Source organism: Primulina tabacum, chromosome 4 (genome assembly GCF_025594145.1).
Source record: "Primulina tabacum isolate GXHZ01 chromosome 4, ASM2559414v2, whole genome shotgun sequence".
Lineage (NCBI taxonomy): Eukaryota > Viridiplantae > Streptophyta > Magnoliopsida > Lamiales > Gesneriaceae > Primulina > Primulina tabacum.
This window is the reverse complement of record NC_134553.1, coordinates 37,080,937-37,103,922: the sequence shown is the minus strand read 5'-3', so window position 1 is coordinate 37,103,922 and position 22,986 is coordinate 37,080,937. Positions and strand designations below refer to the sequence as shown.

General features: G+C 40.1%; 4 non-coding genes and 3 pseudogenes across 4 annotated transcripts; all 7 read right to left on the bottom strand.

The window, feature by feature from the left end:
* Positions 1–17,648: 17,648 nt before the first annotated feature.
* Positions 17,649–17,767, bottom strand: LOC142543870 (5S ribosomal RNA; annotated as a pseudogene).
* A 678-nt stretch (positions 17,768–18,445) lies between these two features.
* On the bottom strand, positions 18,446–18,564 carry LOC142543881 (5S ribosomal RNA; annotated as a pseudogene).
* Positions 18,565–19,224: 660 nt separating this feature from the next.
* LOC142543864 (5S ribosomal RNA) lies at positions 19,225–19,343 on the bottom strand (annotated as a pseudogene).
* Positions 19,344–20,022: 679 nt separating this feature from the next.
* Positions 20,023–20,141, bottom strand: LOC142543944 (5S ribosomal RNA). The gene has a single exon (XR_012819934.1). It is a non-coding gene; the product is annotated as a 5S ribosomal RNA (ribosomal RNA).
* A 682-nt stretch (positions 20,142–20,823) lies between these two features.
* LOC142543741 (5S ribosomal RNA) lies at positions 20,824–20,942 on the bottom strand. The gene has a single exon (XR_012819822.1). It is a non-coding gene; the product is annotated as a 5S ribosomal RNA (ribosomal RNA).
* A 680-nt stretch (positions 20,943–21,622) lies between these two features.
* LOC142543814 (5S ribosomal RNA) lies at positions 21,623–21,741 on the bottom strand. Its single transcript, XR_012819891.1, has one exon. It is a non-coding gene; the product is annotated as a 5S ribosomal RNA (ribosomal RNA).
* A 681-nt stretch (positions 21,742–22,422) lies between these two features.
* On the bottom strand, positions 22,423–22,541 carry LOC142543820 (5S ribosomal RNA). Its single transcript, XR_012819897.1, has one exon. It is a non-coding gene; the product is annotated as a 5S ribosomal RNA (ribosomal RNA).
* Positions 22,542–22,986: the final 445 nt, after the last annotated feature.

The following is a 22,986-nucleotide window of genomic DNA, read 5'->3' as shown; positions in this document are numbered from 1 at the left end:
TGCGATTAAGGAGCTCCAGTTCCTTTTGAAGCATCAGCTGATAGATATGACCTTCTTTGAAGACGTCCACCCACACAACTATGTTCAAGTGCTCCCGCACTTCTCTCAACTCTGCCATCAGCTTGGGAGTAGTAGCCTCTCCAGAATTATACAGGAACTCTAGCTCCTGTAACCTTTCCCAGTAGGGAAGACTCTTATAGAAGACTTCGTCTTCTATGGCAGTCTTCCTAGCTTCTAGAGAAAATGGCGAAGCACTCGAGCTACTCGCATCTGCCATTCTTTAGTTTTGAATATTTTTCACCAATATAACTGAAACTAACCGTGTTATGTCTATTTATAGCAGAATATCAAGGAAGCTGAAGAGTCGTCAACATTTCAGCAGACCGATAATCTTTCTAATCTTTGAATTTATTCGCTTTAATTATCTTATGCACTAATTAAGGGGGAATAATGGTTTTAAGAGGTTAACTGAGAAGACAAATGTTAGTAAATTCTCAAACTGAAAGGACACAGTCTTTCAACTGATCTTTTAGTTGGGAATTTCATTAATCTTCTCATATAAGTTAACTGATTAAAACGAATTATATTCCAAATCAAGTGACGTGACTGTCTACTATCTAATGATGAATCCTATTTTGAAAACGTGGAAGCATTTGAACCATTTAAATTGTACACACGCTTATAGCACATGTACACACATTTTTACTCAAATTTTTAATGGACTGACACGTGTCCCGAATTTAAACAGTCACGAACAACTGTACTAAGCCCTCTTCAATTCAGTTTTTCTTCTTACTGCGTACAATCAGTTTCTAAGAGAATACTAATTCCAGAGCACTCGTTTACAAATTGCAGATCATTTTATCTATCAAAATGGCGAATCAAATTCCCGCTTACATGCTGAATGCAATGGCTATCAACTTTGGATCAATTCTATCTTTTGGCGACACTAATGTCAAGAACGTTTTTCAAAAACTCGAAACTGCTGGGTTAAGGACATTCTTGGGACAATCATCACAAGAGATCTACCCCAAAGAACTTCAGGAAATCTACTCTAACGGTACGATCAATTTTGATGGAAACATCGCTTTTACTATCAATGGTCAGCTGCTGACCATTTCCGAAGATTCCTTTGGAGAAATCTTTTCTTTACCATTTGATGGACTAGCACACTTATCTGATGTTAAGGCTTCTGACATTGAAAAGATGCAAACCTCACTTTCTGCTGAAGGACGGAAAATCAATGTTTCCGACCCAAAGAAGGAACTGAAGCACGAAGTTCAGTTACTTGCTGATATAGTCGCCAAAGGGATTTTGGCGAAAGCTGGATCTTTTGCTGCACTTACTTTGGAAAAATTTCAAGCTATTTCTATCATTATGGCTGAACATAAATTCAACTGGAAGCATCTTATATTCAATATTTTAAAGAATATGTTTCTATCATCCAAACAGTCCAAAGGTTTTGCAGTGCAACTGAGCTATCTGCTGAAAGTGAAGGGGTTAATGGCAGATAATACAAAAAAATCATCAAAATTCAAAGTCTTTAATGCGAAGAATACTATGCCACCCAAGACAAAATTGGACATCTCTCCTGATCAATTTGTAAAGATAAAACAGGAGATTGAGATTCAACAGGCGGCTCCTAAATCAGTAAAAAAGGCCAAGACATTGGCTCAACTGAAGTCAGCAAAAGAAAATTAATTGTGGAAGAATCCGATTCAGAGAAAACTCCTTCCCCAAAGATCACCAAGAAACCGAGAACCCAGAGGATTAAACCAATAACTACAGAGGAATCTATTCCTAATGACAAGCCAATATCTTCAGATGCTCAGCAGCCAATTGAAGCAGTCCCTCTGAAGATCATCCCACCAGAAAAATCAATTGGTGCAAAGAAAGAAACAGTTAGGATCAAAGCCCCTCTGATTAATATTACTCGTCCCACTCCTCTGGCACCTGCCTGACCCAAGGGCATTAGTATTATTGAACGGGTGGATACTACACGAACTGGTCTGGAAATTCCACACATCCTCAGTTCTGACAAAGGCAAGGGAAAATTGACTGAAGAACCAAGGCCATCCAATCCCATTCAAACCCACATTGACCTTGTTTGGGACGAGGTTAATGATTTTGCAGCATCAAAACTTCAACTCTATGATGCTTGGACAGCCTATCGTACACAGATTTTTGCCAAGCAACTAAGAACGAAATCTCAACTGAACAAATTCATCAAACTGGAAGCTTTTGTCCTCAAGATAGTCAAAGCTGCCACCATTGCCCAAGCTATGGAGAGAAAAACATATTTGTTTGATCAGATGAGAGCAAAGAAGTTAACACAAATTATTGACAAACTGAAGGCTAACTACGTTCCAACAAATCCTACTGCTTATGCTGATCATGCGGTGATCACTCAGCTAGACACCGATCTGATGGATTGCTATCTCAGATAAAGTTTTGGGAAATGGATCAAGAGTTAGTCCTTCATAAAGGAGATTCAGACGATGATGAAAAGGAAATAGTTGAAGAACCTCCCTCAAAGCAGAAAGAGTCATCCTCAGAAAAGGCTATTATTCCAACTGAAGAGCCAATTCAGGATGTGTCTCAATCACCAACTGGTGAACATCAAATGTACACTGAAGCAGAATTATCTTTCGCAAACATTGATGAAATTATTCAGATAGTGGTGCAAGAATCACAATTGAGTGAACCCATTTCTGATAATGTTGATCATCCCGTTGATCAAATCAATCCAGAGGTTCCTATCTCTTCAGAAGCACCAGTTCAGCCAGATCCTTCTGCTGAACAGACTATTCCAACTGATGTGCAAATTGATCCCCAAGATCATTCTCTAGAGACACCAATTTTGACTTCATCAGACTCTATTATTCCTCCAGGCAGCTCATCTGCTGATCAACATCCACTTTCTCCGCCTCAAGTTCCAGAAGACATTGCTGCAACAATCACTTCAGTTCAGAATGTTGCTGAAACAGTAGCAACATACCAAGAGTTGGTTATATTTGATCAAACAACAAAGGGACCGGAATTCCCTCATCAGTCACCTCCTCCTCAATCCACAGAAATGGATCTTGTTCTTGAAGAGATCCAAAATATGCAGCACAATATGCAGCAGATAATCACTGACATCAAGAAGATTCAATCTACAGAATTATCTCACACTGTCAAATTGGATTCTTCAATTGAATATGACTCTGCAAAACTGAAAGCAATTCAAGCAAACATGGATTCTCTCACCAAAACTGTAGATGAGATGAAGAAAGGTCTAGCTCAAAGCCTATTTACAACTCAGGATATAGTTAGTCAACGAGTTCAACGATTAGAAACTTCTGTTTCTAATAAAATGGAATTGCTGCAGACCTGTTTACAAACTGCTGTCTCAAGTATCTCAGCAGATGTCAAAATTCTTTCAACTGATGTTCGAAAATTATCTGAGAAGATGGAGTTGTTTGACAAAAAGGGGGAAGAAATCAAAGGAATGCTAGAACAATAGAAGAAATTCTCGTTTCAGTAGCAGTCTTCACTGTACTCATCAAGTTACTGATTCAGTTGATCAGTTTCTTATTTTATCTACAAAGAGTCCAATCAATCGTGAAATTCAGTTGATCAATCTCTTATCTACAAAGGGTTCAGTTACTTAAATTTGTCAAACACCATAAAGGGGGAAATTGTTGGAAACTAAATTCTGGAGTTTGACAAACTGATCAACCAACTGAAAATACGAACCAACTGAACTCAGCAACTGGACTTAATAACTGAAATCAACTGTATGATCAGTTGGAAACCGATCAGTTAATACATCCAGCCGAATGCCTTAAAGTTAAGTATCTCTCAGCTGAAGATGTCTCGGGAAAGAACTTTCAACCGACAAAGAGACATAACAGATTACAACTGAATATGAAACGCCGCACCACAACCAAGACTACCTAGAACAACGCATTCCGGCTAAAGCAATTAAGACGCCGCAAACAAAGTCCAAAAAATAATGAAGTGGAAATCAACGGATACATAGATTCAAATTTATCTCAAGTTACCGTTGGAAAAGAGGCATATAAATATGACAGAAGAGCAGCTGAAAAAACAACGAAGTGAATACTATTCAAAAAGCTTGCTGTCACTCTGTCAAAATCTCAGCTCACCTCTTACTTGATTTATTCGTAGCAGTTAAGGCTACAATTTGAGCTTACAAGTAAGTTGTAATAATAATTGAAATTCGATAGTGCTAAGATCAGTTAAGCACTGAGAACATTCTGTTATACTAAGAGTTTCAGTTTTTGGCAGTGTTAAGTCCAAGCTGAAGTGGGTCACTACAATTCTTGTATTTGATCAAAGTCTTTTAGTGAATATCCTATCCTTGTGATAGAAGGGGTGACGTAGGAGTAATTGAAATCTCCGAACATCCAGAAACAACCCTTGCGCATTTTATTTTTGTATTCTATCTTTCAGTCAGTTACCTTCCGCAACTGATTCAGTTTAACTGATTGATATTGATCAACAAGATTCCGAGAATCAGTTTGTCACCAAACTGAACTCAAAATTTGAAAAGATCAATTTTAATTGTGAGTGTTTATTCAACCCCCCCTTCTAAACACTTTTGATACGTTAACCGATCCTAACAAAAAATTTTTATTTTTCCGCAAAATTTCAAATAGTTCAAATTACGGAACGTTACAGTTGATATCAGAGCGGTGTTCTTGTAAAGGGTTATGCCTACTGTCAGTTGTGAGAAGCTCACGAAGTCATACGTCAAGTCTGTAAGTTTTAAGGTTTTAAATTATTTTACGTACTAAGCATCAAGTCACAATTTCAGCATGTGCATGTTTGAGTTCAAGTTACGTGCATCTTATTATATTAGTAGTATGTTCATGCATGTTGGGTTTACGTGTTGGGCAAATAAACAGTATGCCTCCTAGACGTATGGTTAACCATGGAGCAAGGGATGAGAATAGGGAAGCCCAGGATGGGGAGAGGGTCACTCCTCCTCGTCCACCCCCAGATACGCAGGCGCAGATGCTTGTAGGGATGACCCAGTTCTTCGCACAATTTGCGGGGAACCAGACTATAGTAGACAGAGCGGCGAGGCCCAGACTGGAGGCAGTTTATGAGAGGTTTAAGAGGATGGATGAGAAGGAGTTCTTGGGGACTACTGACCTAATGATAGCAGAAGGATGGATTAAGTCCATCGAAGTCATTTTTGCGTTTATGGAGCTGCAGGATGTAGATAGGGTCAGTTGTGCCACATTCCTTCTGATAGGAGACGCCAGACTTTGGTGGGAAAGCGCATCAGTGTTAGTGAACTTACAAAAACTGACATGGAATGGGTTCAAGGATGTTTTCTACTCCAAGTACTCCACTGAAGAAGTACGCTCCGGCCTGACCAGGGAGTTCATGTCGCTGCGACAGGGAGACAGCAGCGTGGCAGACTTCGTCAGAAAGTTTGAGAGGGGGTGTCACTTTGTGCCCCTGATTGCAAATGATGCCTGGGAGAAGCTGAAGCATTTTATGGATGGGTTGCGGCCGATCTTGCGTCGTGATGTTCGAGTTGCTGGTCCTACGACTTATGCAGTTGCCATGTCGAGAGCTTTGGCGGCAGAGCAGGACCAGAGGGACATTGAGGTCGATAGGCAGGGCAAGAGGCCCTATCAGGCGCCTCAGCAGCAGCAGCAGCGACCTCAGTTTAAGAGGCCTTTCCTAGGACAGCAGGGGAAGAGAGCATTTCAGGGACCGCCGAAAGGCAAGGGTCCTATTCCTCAACAGAGGGCTCCTCAGAGACCCGGTGAGTACCTAGTGTGCCCGAAGTGCAACCGCTAGCATCCGGGACAATGCTTATTTGGATTGGGCAAATTCTTCAAATGAGGAGCCAACGATCATATGCTGAAAAAATGCCCACAGTGGAGGCAGCCGACCCAGTGAAGAGTGTTTTCCATGCAAGCAGAGGAGGCGCTCCCAGATACGACCCTAATGATTGGTTACTTATTTAATTCAGCACCACATAATTTTTTGTCATGCATGTTGATTTTATATGGGATTATTATTGTGCTAGTTAGTAATCTTGGTGTAGAGATTCCTACTGTGCTTGAGGTTAAGAATAGAATTTTTGGGATATAAGTTTTTGTGTTGTACCAACGTCTCTCAGGTAATATTTTCATAAAGAGAGTAACCACGAAGGCCTTGATAGATTCAGAGGCCACTCACTCTTTTATTTCGGAGACGTTCGCTAATCATCTAGACGTCAAGTCTATTGGACTCGACGTGAGTTATTCAGTGACAGTCCCATCAGGGGAAGAATTATTAGCTACTAGCGTGGTCAGAGACATTGATCTCGAGCTGCAAGACCACCTAGTGTATGCCGATCTAATCGTGTTGCCGATGCAAGAATTTGATATTATCTTGAGAATGGACTGGCTGAAGAAGATCAGAGTTTTTATTGATTTCCAGAAAAGGTCAGTGTTGGTAAGACCTTTGGGCATGGAGCAGTTTCTCTTTGAGCCATATAGATGGAGAAGTTTTCCTCGCATGATCTCTTGCATGCAGGCACATAGACTTATTCACAAGGGGTGTCAGGCTTTCTTGGACAATATTATTTCTACACTAGACGTACTCACTCCGTCGATATCTGATGTTCCAGTGGTCAGAAATTTTCCTGACATTTTTCCAGATGATGTCACAGGCCTTCCACCAGAGAGAGAGGTGGAGTTCGCTATTGATATTGTGCCAGGCACTGTGCCAATTTCTAAGGCACCGTACCGACTAGCTCCAGCTGAGATGTTAGAACTCAAACAGCAGATTCATGAGCTTCTTGACAAGGAATTCATTCGCCCTAGTTTCTCACCATGGGGTGCACCAGTACTATTCGTAAAGAAAAAGATGGGAGCATGAGACTGTGTATCGATTACCGAGAACTGAACAAGATAATGATCAAGAATAAATACCCACTTCCAATGATCGAGGATTTGTTTGATCAGTTGCAGGGAGCTACAGTGTTCTCTAAGATAGATCTTCGATCAAGATATCATCAGCTGAAGGTAAAAGATACAGATGTTCATAAGACATCCTTTAGAACCAGTTATGGGCATTACGAGTTTTTAGTGATGCCGTTGGGACTGACGAATGCTCCAGCGATACTTATGGACCTCATGAATCGAGTATTCTTGCCATACCTAGATCAGTTCGTCATAGTGTTCATTGATGACATTCTCATATACTCGAAGAGCCATGAGGAGCACCGTCAGCATTTGGGTACAGTTTTGCAGGTCTTGCAGAGTCGCAAGCTGTTTGAAAAATTCAGTAAGTGTGAATTTTGGTTGGAGAAGGTAGCATTTTTGGGTCATTTAATTTCTAGCAGTGGCATTGAGGTGGATCCAGCGCAGGTAGCAGCAGTTAAAGAATGGGTTGAGGTGAAGAATGCGTCAGAGATCCGCATTTTCCTAGGCTTAACAAGCTACTAAAGGAAATTCATACAGGGATTTTCTTCGATAGCAGTGCCACTCACTTCATTGATTAAGAAGAATGCTAAATTCATTTGGAGTGACGAGTGCCATAAGAGCTTTGATACTTTGAAGCAAGCTCTTATCACAGCGCCAGTGTTAGCCATGCCAGCAGGTCAAGGCAATTTTGTACTATACATAGATGCTTCTAAGCTCGGTTTAGGCCCAGTTTTGATGCAGCATGGTCGGATTATAGCTTATGACTCCAGACAGTTGAAGGTGCATGAGAAGAGCTACCCGACTCATGATCTTGAGTTACCAACTGTCGTCTTTGCGTTGAAAATATGGAGACATTATCTGTATGGCAAGAAATGCCAAATATTTACTGATCACCAGAGTCTCAAGTATTTTTTCACGCAAAAAGAGCTGAACATGAGACAAAGATGATGGTTGGAGCTGGTAAAAGACTACGATTGTGAAATTAGCTACCATCCGAGGAAATCTAATGTTGTGGCATATGCCTTGAGCAGAAAAATTGCAGTCGTAGCACAGCTGTCAGTACAGAGATCTCTTTACTCAGAGATTCAGAGATTTGGGTTAGATGTTTATCCTAAGGGCAGATCTCCTAAGCTGTCTAATTTGACAGTCCAGTCTTCTTTGTTTGACCGAATCCGTCGAGGTCAGTCTTCAGATGAGCAGTTGCAGAAATGGAGACTGAAGGATGAAGCCAAGGGCATGTACTCTACACAGTGTCCGATGGTATTGTGAGGTACAGAGGAAGGATGTGGGTGCCTAATGTTGATTCGATCAGAGAGGATATTTTGACAGAGGCACATGCATCTCCGTATTCTATCCACCCAGGAGGTACCAAGATGTACAAGGATTTTCAGATTTTGTATTGGTGGCCAGGTATGAAGCGAGATATCCGCCGATTTGTGTCTGAATGCCTCACTTGTCAACAGGTGAAGGCAGAGCATCAGAGGCCAGCAGGGATGCTTAAGCCACTCCCTATCCCTGAGTGGAACTGTGAGAATATCACCATGGACTTCGATGTTGGTTTCCCGAGGTCACTCAGAGGATCCAATGCTATTTGGGTTATAGTGGATCGACTTACTAAGTCGGCACACTTCTTGCCAGTGAAAATGACTTTCTCCATGACGCAGTATACGGAGCTCTATATCCGGGAGATATTTCGATTGCACGGGAACCCAGTTTCTATTGTGTCCGACAGTGACCCGAGGTTTACACCGTCCTTGTGGAAGAGTTTGCATGCAGCCATGGGGACTAAGTTGCTATTCAGTAGAGCTTTCCACCCTTATACAGATGGCCAGTCGCAGCTAGTGATTCAGATTTTGGAGGATTTATTGCTAGCCTATATGATCGATTTCCACGGGACTTGGGAATCTAAGCTACCTCTAGTGGAGTTTACCTATAACAACAGTTTTCAATCATCTATAGGTATGGCTCCTTACGAGGCACTATATGGGAGGAAGTGCAGGTCGCCGATTCATTGGGATGGAGTCGGTGAGAGATCAGAACTTGGTCCAGAGATTGTGCAGCAGACTGCAGATGTGGTGGTCAAGATCCGAGACAGATGAAGACTGCACAGAGTCGTCAAAAGAGTTATGCTGACAAGAGGAGAAGGGATCTTGAGTTTGCCGTAGGTGATCACGTTTTTATAAAGATAGTACCTATGAAGGTTGTTATGAGATTTGGGAAGAGAGGCAAGTTTAGTCAGAGATTTATTGGACCGTTCGAGATTCTTAACAGAATTGGGACACTAGCTTATCGTGTAGCTCTACCGTCGAATCTGGCCGGTGTACACAATGTGTTCCGTCTTGATGCTGAGGAAATACTTAGCGAATCATTCGCATATTTTGAGTTAAGAACCATTACAGCTTGCTCCAGATCTGTCGTATGAGGAAAGACCTGTTCAAATCCTAGACCGACAGGACGGAGACTTCGGAACAAAGTAACCAAACTGGTCAAAGTCCGGTGGCTAAATCAATCAGTAGAGGAGGCCACTTGGGAGACCGAGCCAGATATGAGGAACCACTACACAGAACTGTTTGATAAGATTTAATTTTGAGGACGAAATTTATATAAGTGGGGGAGGAACTGTAGAGCCCAAATTCAATACACGTAAAACTCATGCATTTATTTAATTATTAAATTATTTATTTAAGTTTAAAATGATTTTTAGCTATGCGTGATTTATTAAATTGTATTATTTTAATTATTTATGTTTATGTGATGCACGTTAAAATGTTTTCTTGAGTTTCATCTTTCAGGCGATTACTCGATGCGTGATTGAGGAAAAGAGAGACCAGAGACAATTTTTGGCAATTTTAAAGTACGGTATTTTATTTTTAGTTAGGTTTGGGGCATTTTAAAGGATTTATTAAGTTTTAAGCATTTTAAATCCTAAATTATTTATTTAGTGATTTTATGATTTTAAAACTTTTAAAGTTTAGCAAAAGTGCATTTCATTTTAAATTAAGGGATTTTATTAAGTTAAAAGTGGGTTAGCATTTTTAAATATTTTCTAATTTTTAATTAAGCACATTATTTCTCTAATTTACACCTAAACTCACGCACACACCCACTAACACACACCACCCACTAACACACACACACATTCACGCCTACACACACACAATTCCTTACACTCCCATTTCAGATTTTTATTGGAAAAACCTAGGGTTCTAAGAACTTCAGCAGCCGCCCCTCCCTTCTCTAATTTTTCCCAGCGATTTCGTTGGCTTTCTTCTAGAAAATCTTGCCACGTTTGTCCCGGATCGTCTCTCGCATCCTTCCCGCTTCGGTGTCGTCGTTTCGGTAACGTTAAATATCAAAATACATGTATAATCTTTTGTTTATTCATCGATCTTGTTATATTATATGTTCTTATGCTTAAAAATCCATGTATGTTGTAAAACATTTGATCAAAAATTTGTTAGATCGGTTATGAAACGATTTTAGATCTGAGAACTCAAAATTTGCTGTCATTTTAAATACCGCGACTTTTCAATCGATTTTATGGAAAAACTTTCAAGATATAAAACGTAAAACTTTTTGATACCTTTGATTTGACAGGAAATTCAAAATATTTGGATAAGAAATGAGTGAGTTATGATTGTTTTCGTAGGACTGCTCAAACTGCGTTTTCTGAAAATGCGTTCTTGAGGTGTTCTTGAAGTTTTATTGTTGCAGGCATTGTTGGGCACCGCCAGGCTTGTGCTACTGCATTTATATATGTTATGGGATGTATTTAGGTGTTATTTGGTTGTTCGTTTGGGTCGTGAATGGCTTGGGATATAATAGATTTCGTAGGAAGCGAAATGATGTCGAATTACGGGTTATTATCGTATTGAACTTGCTTGTCGATGCTTGGGGACATTTGGGGTATTTGTACGGGTTTGAATCAATGTAATAGCATCTTAGGATGAGTCTCGAGGTGTTATTTCATGGTCCCTAGGCTTTGATTGGAAGAATGAATCAATAAGTAAGTGAATTTTCGCGAGTTTGCAAGTCCAGAGGCTACCCGGACCCCTTCTCGGATCCCGGCACGGAGTCCGTATCCTTAATAAAAAAATTTTAAATTTTTTTGAGGGATTGTTTTGGGGTTTTAATGTCATTATTTAGTACGATGATTAAACGAGGTCGAGTCCCGAGAGATTTAGAATGTCATAAGGAAAGTTGTCATTTTGGGTGTGAGCATGACTATAGTTATAAGTTATGCAAGATAAGTGTTTGAACTCATGTTAGTTTATACAGCAGTGGCCCCAAGTGAGATCCAACGAATCCCTCAACGCCATGTAAGTATGTTCGACGTGCAAAGAAAAAGAAAATATTTTTAAGTTTTTGAGGTATGGTAAATGTCTTGTGACCAAATTATGAATGAGTTTGGAAGTCGGTGAACGTGGCCGAAGACCTCTCCACCCCGATAAAGCATGATCGGGTTTAGGTTAGGATTGGAAAGCGGTAAAGCATGACCAGGGACCAATCCACCCGTTAAAGCATGAACGAGGATCTCATGTATGTGGTAGTGGACTTTCCCTGTCAGCCCAGTACTGTAGTTTAGTCTGATCAGACACTTTTATGTATGGGTCACTTGCTTTGAAACATATCTCTACGCAAAATGATGTTATGTATGCTCAAGTATGTATGATGCAAGTATGTTTAAGAAAAGTCTTATGATGATGCCACGTCTATGTTTATGCTACTACGTTTAAGTTTCAAGTATGTTTATGCTATTACGTTCAAGTTTCAAGTATGTACGCTCTATTTTAAAGATGCATGTGGTTTTATTACGTATTACTTGTTATATCCAGTTTAGACGTGTTGAGTCTTTAGACTCACTAGACTTGATCGATGCAGGTGATGATGAATTTGAGGAGACGAGGGGTGGGGACCAATGAGCCGACTTGGACTGAGCAGAAGGCTAAACATGAGGACCGGCCATGTTTTTAAGAAATTATGTATTGTTTCAAATACTCTGATTTCACGTTATTGTTTACGATATTTAAACAAGTGTTTTTTAGCAAACTTTATTTGTGATCCTTTCGTTGCAAATATTTTGAATGATCAGTTTATTGTTATCACAATTTGAAGGTTTCTATTTAATTAAGAAATTTTTTATTTTTTCGCAAAATTTCAAGTAGTTCAAATTACAGAACGTTACACTCTATATGCTAGCATTGCACTTTGACTTGTTTACCGACTCATATGGGGTCATCAGGTGGCAAGGTTAGGTGTTTTGTCGAAACATATAGTAGTCGATGCATTGTAGTCGGGGATTCACCGCTTACCTTCGGGTATGGATATCGTATGTGTATGTCGTTTGAAATATCTGATCAGAGTGTTAGTGGTAATTATGAAAGGGGTTTAATAGATTACATCATCGATGCAACTACGATATTACACATAGTATCGATTCTTTGACAGCTATCGATATACCATTAGTTTTTTGAATAGGTCGGGATATATTAGATGAAGGGACCGTACTGTACGCTAACCATAATAGATTGGTTGTTGCAGACACTATCATTTGATACCTAGGGATTCATGTAAGCGATGCTGCTAGGCGTTTAACATGATTGGTTTGGTATTATCAAACTTGAGTTCTGACGTTCTTGTTATCAAGGAGTTGATAAGTAAGAATGGAGCAACTCGGGTATGCTCATATAAGGACATGTTTAGTCCCAAATCACATTGAGATGTGAACCCACGGCTAGTTGTATCATTGAACCATTGAGGGTCACACAAGTGCTAACTTTTTAGATCCCGATGAGAAGAAAATTAGTTCATTGTGTTGAACGGCTTATAAAGGAGTTTATAAGCGCAAAGAAAAATAGAAGTATGACTTCTATAAGAGAATTATGGTGAATGTAACTTTTAATTTATGGAAGTGTTCCTAAATTAAAATTTGTCTCAAATAAATAATGTATTTGAAAATTGTGATTTTCATAAACATTATTATGGTCTAAATTAAATTAATTCAAGTATTGAATTAATTAAACACTCGTAGGCCTTGTAGATCCAAATTAATTAAATTAATTCAAGTGTTGAATTAATTAAATGATATTGGATCTTGTAGAGCTCAATAAGAAATAATTATTCAACTAGTGGACCTGAGTAAATTCAAGTAAGGTTTAATTGTTCTCAAATTTTTTTGAGATATTTAAATTAAAGTCCATGAACTTTGTAATTGTTACAAGTCCAAATAGAATTGCATGCATGGGAGGTAAAAGGTTGAAGGCTATTTTTTCAATATCCAAGGCATGGCATGGACATGCTTACTTTAACTTTTTACACAACCAATAAAAGTCTTCCCTTCTCTCCTCCAACATGCTATGGCCGAAATTTTACTCTATTATTTCCTCAATTTTTGCTTCTTCAATTGTTGAGGAAATTATACACTTCTAAAAAAAATGTTCTTATTTTTCTAGTGCAAAATTAGAGTGGATCTACCTTGTTAGTGGTGGACCTAATTTCAAGGAAAGAAACCATTTGAGAAAGGAGTGCTCAAGGAAGCTTGTAGATTGGGTCAATCATTCAAGAGCTTTGTTGTTTGACAACTAAGTTGGAGCCATCATCAATCCTTTGTGATTGATAGGTAAAAATTTCTAAAACACCATATGAATGTCATTTTGTGTTTTATTCTTATTTGCTACACAACTAGTAGTGGTGCTCGGTTTTCTTGAAAATTTTTTATTTTTGAAACTTTCGTTGCGCTTCGGAGCACTGTAACAGATCCGCTTACACGACCTAGCCATTTTCCCTAGCCCCATGTACGTTGCCCTCAGCCTTTCGCACAACCTGGCCGTCCCAAGCCCTAAATAAAGGAAACCCGATCGCACCATCAAACCGACTCACGATCTGATCCTAACATCTAAACACCATAATTTAGACGTGTTTGAGTCCCCTACCTCCCCATCTAGCGGCCCCTTCAACCAAGAGAAAAAAACACGAGAATCAATTTATAAAAATCGGTTTCCTCTATGAACATGCATTCGAAACCCACATAAAACATTAGAACGACAATAAAATATTCACAATCAATCCAAAAATTATATTATGATGTGAAAGACGATAAAATGGAGGTATTGGGCATGCCTTTGCGATTAAACGCTTGAAAAACAATGAAAGCGAGGCGAGGGATGGATACCGGACGGACGTTGTAAAGTCCAGGAAATTTAAATTTACGTAACCTGAATGTATGCGATCTAAGGTTTTATTTAAAATGTATGTTGATTTATTTTTATGCATTTAATGCATAATTATTTCATGGTTAGAATTTATTTCACGTTATTTTTAAAAAGTTCATGCATTAGGGTTTCTAGATGCATTTCACGCTCGGACGAGGAACAGAGATCGGGGATTATCAGGAAAAATATTTTTATCACATGATTAATTTTAATTAATTAATATGGAGTGTTTTTAAGGGTGTTTATTGAAAATTGGTCTTGGTGGGAATTTGTACTCGCCGGTTCGTATTTTTAATCGATACGCAAATTTTAATGATTCAGAGGACTTTTTGATGGCTCGAGCAATATTTTCAAAAATGTACCATAACAAAATATTTTTCGGGAGCATGTTCGGGCTTGTTGGGTTTGTTTTGATGCTTAGTGGGCTCAAAATCCCTTTTAATCATTTTAAACTTTCCCATCAGTGCATATTTTAATTATTTAAAAGCTACACTAAACAACCCTAACCCTAATTATCTACTTGGCCGCCCATACCTCCACATCAGCAGCCCCTTCACGCGAGAAAACCAGCAGCAAAACATCTCCTACATTTTCTTTCAAGAAAAGATCATTCCCGCTCCTCCGGTGCCTCCCCGACGCTCATTTCTTCTAGTTTGTGAGCATAAAATTATCACAGCACGCATGTATCTTCTTTTGCACTTCATTCACGCCAATATTATACAAAATTTGTGCAAATGCATGGAAATTTTTGATCCTACTTGTGTGCTCGTTTTTGTTGAAAGTTTGGCATGAAAATTGCACCTCTATGTTACATACTCACGTTTTTATTGACTCGATGCATGGGCTGTCGATTTTCAGAGTTTATAAGGGGTGTGTATGCTGTAAGATGAGGGGACACAATGCTGGAGGTTTAAGGATGCATGGTCTAGGAGAGGGCCGATGGTTTGTCACTAGGCGGCTAGAGCTTTCTTGGTGTTTTGGTGAGAGTTTGGAAGGCGTGGCTGGGGAAGGGCTTAATATTCTAAGGTGCAATCTAGGAGGGTCCAACCGAGGCTAGGGGTGGTCCATAACCAGCGGGTCTCGGCTAGGAAAGGAAGTGAGCTGGTTAGGAGTCGGTTGTGCTTTGGGTAGGGCACGGCCGTGCTTGTTCTTGAGGGTTCTGGTGACGCGCTAATTTGGGGCTAGAGGCTCGGTTTAGGTTGGTCCAGTAGGATAATAAGGTGGGCTAGGAAGGGTTGGTCCAGGGCTGGTCCGAGCCGATAGAGCCTAGGGACAATAATTCTCGAGTTTGGTGGCTTAGGGTTTTTAAATAGGCTATGGTGTAAACTTCAGCAACTTGTGGTACGAGGTTCGAAAGGTATAATGGGCTGGTATATATGTTTTAGGGGTTGTCCAGAGGTTTGTAAGGTGGGGCAAAAATTTGGGAGAAATTTTGTTAAGTTTCGGGTTAAAACCGGGACCCCGATCCAAGCTTTAAAACGAATCGTTTAAGTTTTGAAACGGGCTAGAGTTTACGTCTAAGGAATGCTTATAAATATGTTTTGGATGTTTTAAGGAGTTTTATAGGTCCAGGGATAAAACGGTCATTTTGGGTTTCTAGGGGAAAAATGGTCATTTTGCATCCGAGGTTAGTTTTTAGTCCTGGCAGCGCTCTGAGCACAAATTTATCATGTTCTTAAATGTTTATGCATCATGTATATTATTTTTACATAATTATGAAAAATACGGTGTATGCTTGGCTTTAATGAAAAATTTACGTATATGCATGATTTTATTAAGTGATGAATAAGTTCACGTTTTGAAGGATGAGATTTGGTTGTGACTAACACGATTATATGAGATATTATGAGATGAGGCCAAGGATCAGTGGACTGTTAATGATGTCGCTGATGTCCCCGCCGTGGTACCGCGGTTATATTAGATGGATCCATCGATTATAGCTGATACGAAAGTCACAACTAATGAAATGAATTCAATAAAAGAAAATGTATACGTATGTAATGATATGTCGAGACATGTTTTGACACGTTATGATTTTATATGACACGTTTACATTTATGCTTTTAAGTTCATGAAATGTATGTAGATTAAAGTATTTTTCACTGCTGTGTGCCATGTATATGTATTTTCTATTATCGGTATAGGTTGTTGAGTCTTTAGACTCACTAGGCATGTGTGATGCATGTGATAATTTGGATGACGAGACTGGAGGTGCCGAACTCTGAGTAGACAGGGCTGGATGTGTGCACACGACCCGAGGACCACATATTCCGAACATCACGATTTTTATGAGCTTTGAGTAGACATGATCATTTTACACGTTATTTATGTTATGATGTGGATTTTCAGTATTTTACTAGTTTTAGTTTCGTTCATGCATGGTTAAGGCTCCGAATTGGCAAATTTTAAACTATAGTATTTCATTTGTCGATTGTTACGATTATTTTTAAATGACATATTTTCAGTAGGGTTGCATTCATGCAAAATATTAAAATGTTTATTTTCGAATAATGAGCATGTCAAAAATTTTTTTTTAAATAATTTAGCAGCATTTTAAATTAGTAGACGTTACAGACGTGACAACGTTTGTTAAGAAAATTCTTGAGGAATCCAATCACTTCTGCTGCTAGAACTCGTGGAGGCTACTGGAAAAATGGAGAGGGGCAGCCAAGAGAGGTGAGGGTGGGAATAGAGGTTTTGGGGTAGGTTTAATTAAAATATTAAGAGCTAATGGACCCTTAATTAAAATAATTAGGAGGAGTAGGAGTTTAGGCCCAAAATATTTTAAATTTTGGGCTTTTGAAAATATTGTTTGAACCCTCAAAAAGTACCCCGACTCGATAAATTTTACGTATCAGTTTAAAATAAGACTCGACGAGTAAAAATACCCAACCAAGGTCCATTTTTGAAAATCACTTTTAATTACACCAACTGGCGCGATGGCAAAGCCAGGATGGGTGACCTGCATGAGAAGTCCTTGTGTCACGGCTGTTTATGTAAATTAAGGATAGAACAGTCGAAATAATTGTTTTTAATAAGTGAGTCGTCTCCGGAATAATCCGCGTCATACCCTTCCACACAGAACCGACTCACGACAACAAAAATCGCTAAATGTTTCCAGAAATTAGAAAAAAATAAGAAAAAGAAATAGCAAATTTAAAGCTACTATTTTGCATGGAATACAATAAAATGGAACCTGAATAGAATTTCGAACTTCCTAAGCGGATTTCTCGAGGAAACGGAAGCTTAAGAGAAGCAGAAAATCGCAAATTAGAGGGTTTTAGAGAAAGAATTCGGCTAAAATCTTGCCAGCTCATTGCGGAAATGAGTCTCGTTCGTTGGCCCGTTTACATTCAAATTAGCCTATAATTTTGTCCAAATACGGCAGTGCCCGAGCTACGTTGATTTCACATGTCATATCTGGTCTTGATCGAGATTCAGATGATTTAAGCCGAAAATCTTCTGTAAACAAGTAATCAAAAATAGAAAATCACGAAAAGAGGTGCAACACGAGGACTTCCCATGGGGTCACTGATCCTAGTACTGCTCTCGCCCAAGAACGCTTAACTTCGGAGTTCTGATGGGATCCTGTGCATTAGTGCTGGTATGATAACACCATACATTGAGTGGGATCTTTATTCTTATATCCCTCGAGCACGTGTGGAGCGGGCGGCGATGGACAACACGCGGCACTGCTCTCGCCAATCAGAACCATGAAGTTAAGCGTTCTGGCGCGATGGCAGAGCTAGGATGGGTGACCTCCATGAGAAGTTCTCATGTCGCGACTGTTTACGTAAATTATGGCTAAACATTCGAAATAATTGTTTTTAATAAGTAAGCCGTCTCCGGAGTAATCTGCGTCATACCTTCCGCACAGAACCGGCTCACGACAACAAAAATCGCTAAATGTTTCCAGAAAATAGAAAAAAAAATAAGAAAAAGAAATAGCAAATGTAAAGCTACTATTATGTCTAGAATACGATAAAATTAAAACGGAATCTAATTTCGAACTTCCTAAGCGAATTTCTCGAGCAAACGGAAGCTTAACAGAAGCAGAAAATCGCAAATTAGAGGGTCTTAGAGAAAGAATTCGGCTAAAATATCGCCAGCTCATTGCGGAAATGTGTCTCGTTCGTTGGCCCGGTTACAATCAAATTAGCCTACGATTTTGTCCAAATCCGGCAGTGCCCGAGCTACTTTGATTTCACATGTCTTATCTGGTCCCGATCGGGATTCAGATGATTTGAACTAAAAATCGTCAGTCAACAAGTAATGAAAAATAGAAAAACACGAAAAGGGGTGCAACACGAGGACTTCCCAGGGGGTTACCAATCCTAGTACTCCTCTAGCCAAAGCACGCTTAACTTTGGAGTTCTGATGGGATCCGGTGCATTAGTGCTGGTATGATCTCACCAGACATTGAGTGGGATGTTTATTCTTATATCCCTTGGGTACGTGTGGAGTAGGCGACGATGGACAACACGCGGCACTGCTCTCGCCCAATCCGAACCATGAAGTTAAGCGTTCTTGCACGATGACAGAGCCAGGATACGTGACCTCCATGAGAAGTCCTCGTGTCGCGACCGTTTAAGTAAATTATGGCTAAAACAGTCGAAATTGTTTTTAATAAGTTAATCGTCTCCGGAGTAATCTGCGTCATACCCTTCCGCACAGAACCGGCTCACGACAACAAAAATCGCTAAATGTTTCCAGAAAATAGAAAAAAAATGAGAAGAAGAAAATAGCGAATGTAAAGTTATTATTATGCCTGGGATACGATAAAATGGAACCGGAAGCGGATTTCTCGAGGAAACGGAAACTTAACAGAAGCGGAAAATCGCAAATTTGGGGGTCTTAGAGAAGGAATTCGGCTAAAATCTCACCAACTCATTGCGAAGGAATGAGTCTCGTTCGTTGGCCCGTTTACAATCAAATTAGCCTACAATTTTGTCCAAATCCGACAGTGCCCGAGCTACGTTGATTTCACATGTCTTATCTGGTCTCGATCGAGATTCAGTTGATTTGAGCCGAAAATCTTCTGTAAACAAGTAATCAAAAATAGAAAATCACTAAAAGAGGTGCAACACGAGGACTTCCCAGGTTGTCACCCATCCTAGTACTGCTCTCGCCCAAGCTCGCTTAACTTCGGAGTTTTGATGGGATTAGGTGCTTTAGTGCTGGTATGATCACACCCGACATTGATTGGGATCTTTATTCTTATATCACTCGAGTACGTGTGGAGCGGGCGGTGATGGACAACACGCGGCACTGCTCTAGCCCAATCAGAACCATGAAGTTAAGCGTTCTGGCGCGATGGCAAAGCGAGGATGGGTGACCTGCATGAGAAGTCCTCGTGTCGCGGCTGTTTATGTAAATTAAGGCTAGAACAGTCGAAATAATTGTTTTTAATAAGTGAGCCGTCTCCGGAATAATCTGCGTCATACCCTTCCTCACAGAACCGACTCACGACAACAAAAATCGCTAAATGTTTCCAGAAAATAGAAAAAAATAAGAAAAAGAAATAGCAAATTTAAAGCTACTATTATGCATGGAATACAATAAAATGGAACCAGAATCGAATTTCGAACTTCCTAAGCGGATTTCTCGAGGAAACAGAAGCTTAAGAGAAGCAGAAAATCGCAAATTAGAGGGTCTTAGAGAAAGAATTCGGCTAAAATCTTGCCAGCTCATTGCGGAAATGAGTCTCGTTCGTTGGCCCGTTTACAATCAAATTAGCCTACAATTTTGTCCAAATCCGGCAGTGCCCGAGCTACGTTGATTTCACATGTCTTATCTGGCCCCGAACGAGATTCAGATGATTTGAGCCAAAAATCGTCAATCAACAAATAATCAGAAATAGAAAAACACGAAAAGAGGTGCAACACGAGGACTTCCCAGGGGGTCACCAATCCTAGCACTGCTCTCGCCCAAGCACGCTTAACTTCGGAGTTCTGATGGGATCCGGTGCATTAGTGCTGGTATGATCGCACCCGAAATTGAGTGGGATGTTTGTTCTTATATTCCTCGGCTACGTGTGGAGTAGGCGGCGATGGACAGCACGCGGCACTGCTCTCTCCCAATCAGAACCATGAAGTTAAGCGTTCTTGCACGATGACAGAGCCAGGATACGTGACCTCCCTAGGAAGTCCTCTTGTCGAGACCGTTTAAGTAAATTATGGCTAAAATAGTCGAAATATTTTTTTCTAATAAGTTAACCGTCTCCGGAGTAATCTGCATCATATCTTTCCGCACAGAACGGGCTCACGACAACAAAAATCGCTAAATTTTTCCAGAAAATAGAAAAAAATAAGAAGAAGAAAATAGCAAATGTAAAGTTATTATTATGCCTGTGATATGATAAAATGAAATCGGAATCGAATTTCGAACTTCCTAAGAGGATTTCATGAGGAAACAGAAGCTTAACAAAAGCGGGAAATCGCAAATTAGGGGGTCTTAGATAAGGAATTCGGCTAAAATCTCACCAGCTCATTGCGGAGGAAAGAGTCTCGTTCATTGGCCCATTTACAATCAAATTAGCCTACAATTTTGTCCAAATCCGGCAGTGCCTGAGCTACGTTGATTTCACATGTCTTATCTGGTCCCGAACGAGATTCAGATGATTTGAGCCGAAAATCGTCAGTCAAGAAGTAATCAAAAATAGAAAAACACGAAAAAAGGTGCAACACGAGGACTTCCTAGGGGATCACCCATCCTAGTACTGCTCTCGCCCAAGCATTCTTAACTTCGGAGTTCTGATGGGATCCGGTGCATTAGTGCTTGTATGATCGCACCCGAAATTAAGTGGGATGTTTATTCTTATATTCCTCGGGTACGTGTGGAGTAGGCGGCGATGGACAACACACGGCACTGCTCTCGCCCAATCAGAACCATGAAGTTAAGCGTTCTGGCGCGATGGCAGAGCCAGGATGGGTGACCTCCCTTGGAAGTCCTCGTGTCGCAATCGTTTACGTAAATTATGGCTAAAACAGTCGAAATAATTGTTTTTAATAAGTTAACCGTCTCCGGAGTAATCTGCGTCATACCCTTCCGCACAGAACCGGCTCACGATAACAAAAATCGCTAAATGTTTCGAGAAAATAGAAAAAAAATTAGAAGAAGAAATAGCGAATGTAAAGCTACTATTATGCCTAGGTACGATAAAATGGAACCGAAATCGAATTTCGAACTTCTTAAGCGGATTTATCGAGGAAACATAAGCTTAATAGAAGCGGAAAATCGCAAATTAGAGGGTCTTAGAAAAGGAATTCGGCTAAAATCTCGCCAGCTCCTTGCGGAGTAATGAGTCTCGTTCGTTGCCCCGTTTACAATCAAATTTGCCTACAATTTTGTCCAAATCTGGTAGTGCCCGAGCTACGTTGATTTCACATGTCTTATATGGTACCGAGCGAGATTCAGATGATTTAAGCCGAAAATCATCAGTCAACAAATAATCAAAAATAGAAAAACACGAAAAGGGTGCAACACGAGGACTTCCCAGGGGGTCAACCATCCTAGTACTGCTCTCGACCAAGCACGCTTAACTTCGGAGTTCTGATGGTATCCGGTGCATTAGTGTTGGTATGATCGCATCTGACATTGAGTTTGATGTTTATTGTTATATCCTCGAGTACGTGTGGAGCGCGCGGCCATGGACAACACGCTGCACTGCTCTCGCCCAATCAGAACCATGAAGTTAAGCGTTCTGGCGCGATGGCAGAGCCAGGATGGGTGACCTCCCTGGGATGTCCTCGTGTCGCTATCGTTTACGTAAATTAAGGCTAAAACCGTCGAAATAATTGTTTTTAATAAGTTAATCGTCTCCGGAGTAATCTGCGTCATACCCTTCCGCACAGAACCGGCTCACGACAACAAAAATCGCTAAATGTTTCCAGAAAATAGAAAAAAAATGAGAAGAAAAAATAGCGAATGTAAAGCTATTATTATGCCTGGGATACGATAAAGTGGAACTAGAATCGAATTTCAAACTTCCTAAGAAGATTTCTCGAGGAAACATAAGCTTAACAGAAGCGGAAATTTGCAAATTAGAGGTTCTTAGAAAAGGAATTCGACGAAAATCTCTTCAGCTCATTGCGGAGTAATGAGTCTCATTCGTTGACCTGTTTATAATCAAATTAGCCTACAATTTTGTCCAAATCCGACAGTGCCCGAGCTACGTTGATTTCACATGGCTTATCTGGTCTCGATCGAGATTCAGATGATTTGAGCCGAAAATCTTCTGTAAATAAGTAATCAAAAATAGAAAATCACGAAAAGTGGTGCAACACGAGGACTTCTCAGGGGGTCACCCATCCTAGTACTGCTCTCTCCGAAGCACGCTTAACTTCGGAGTTCTGATGGAATCCGGTGCATTAGTGCTGGTATGATCACAGCCGACATTGAGTGGGATCTTTATTCTTATATCCCTCGAGTACGTGTGGAGCGGGCGGCGATGGACAACACGCGGCACTGCTCTATTCCAATCAGAACCATGAAGTTAAGCGTTCTGGCGCGATGGCAGAGCTAGGATGGGTGACCTCCATGGGAAGTCCTCGTGTCGCGATTGTTTACGTAAATTATGTCTAAAACAGTCGAAATAATTGTTTTTAATAAGTGAACCGTCTCCGAAGTAATCTACATCATACAATTCCGCACAGAACCGGCTCACGACAACAAAAATCGCTAAATATTTCCAGAGAATAGAAAAAAAAATAAGAAGAATAAAATAGCGAATGTAAAACTATTATTATGCCTTGGATAAGATAAATAGAAATCAGAATCGAATTTCGAACTTCCTAAGCGGATTTCTCGAGGAAACGGAAGCTTAACAGAAGCGGAAA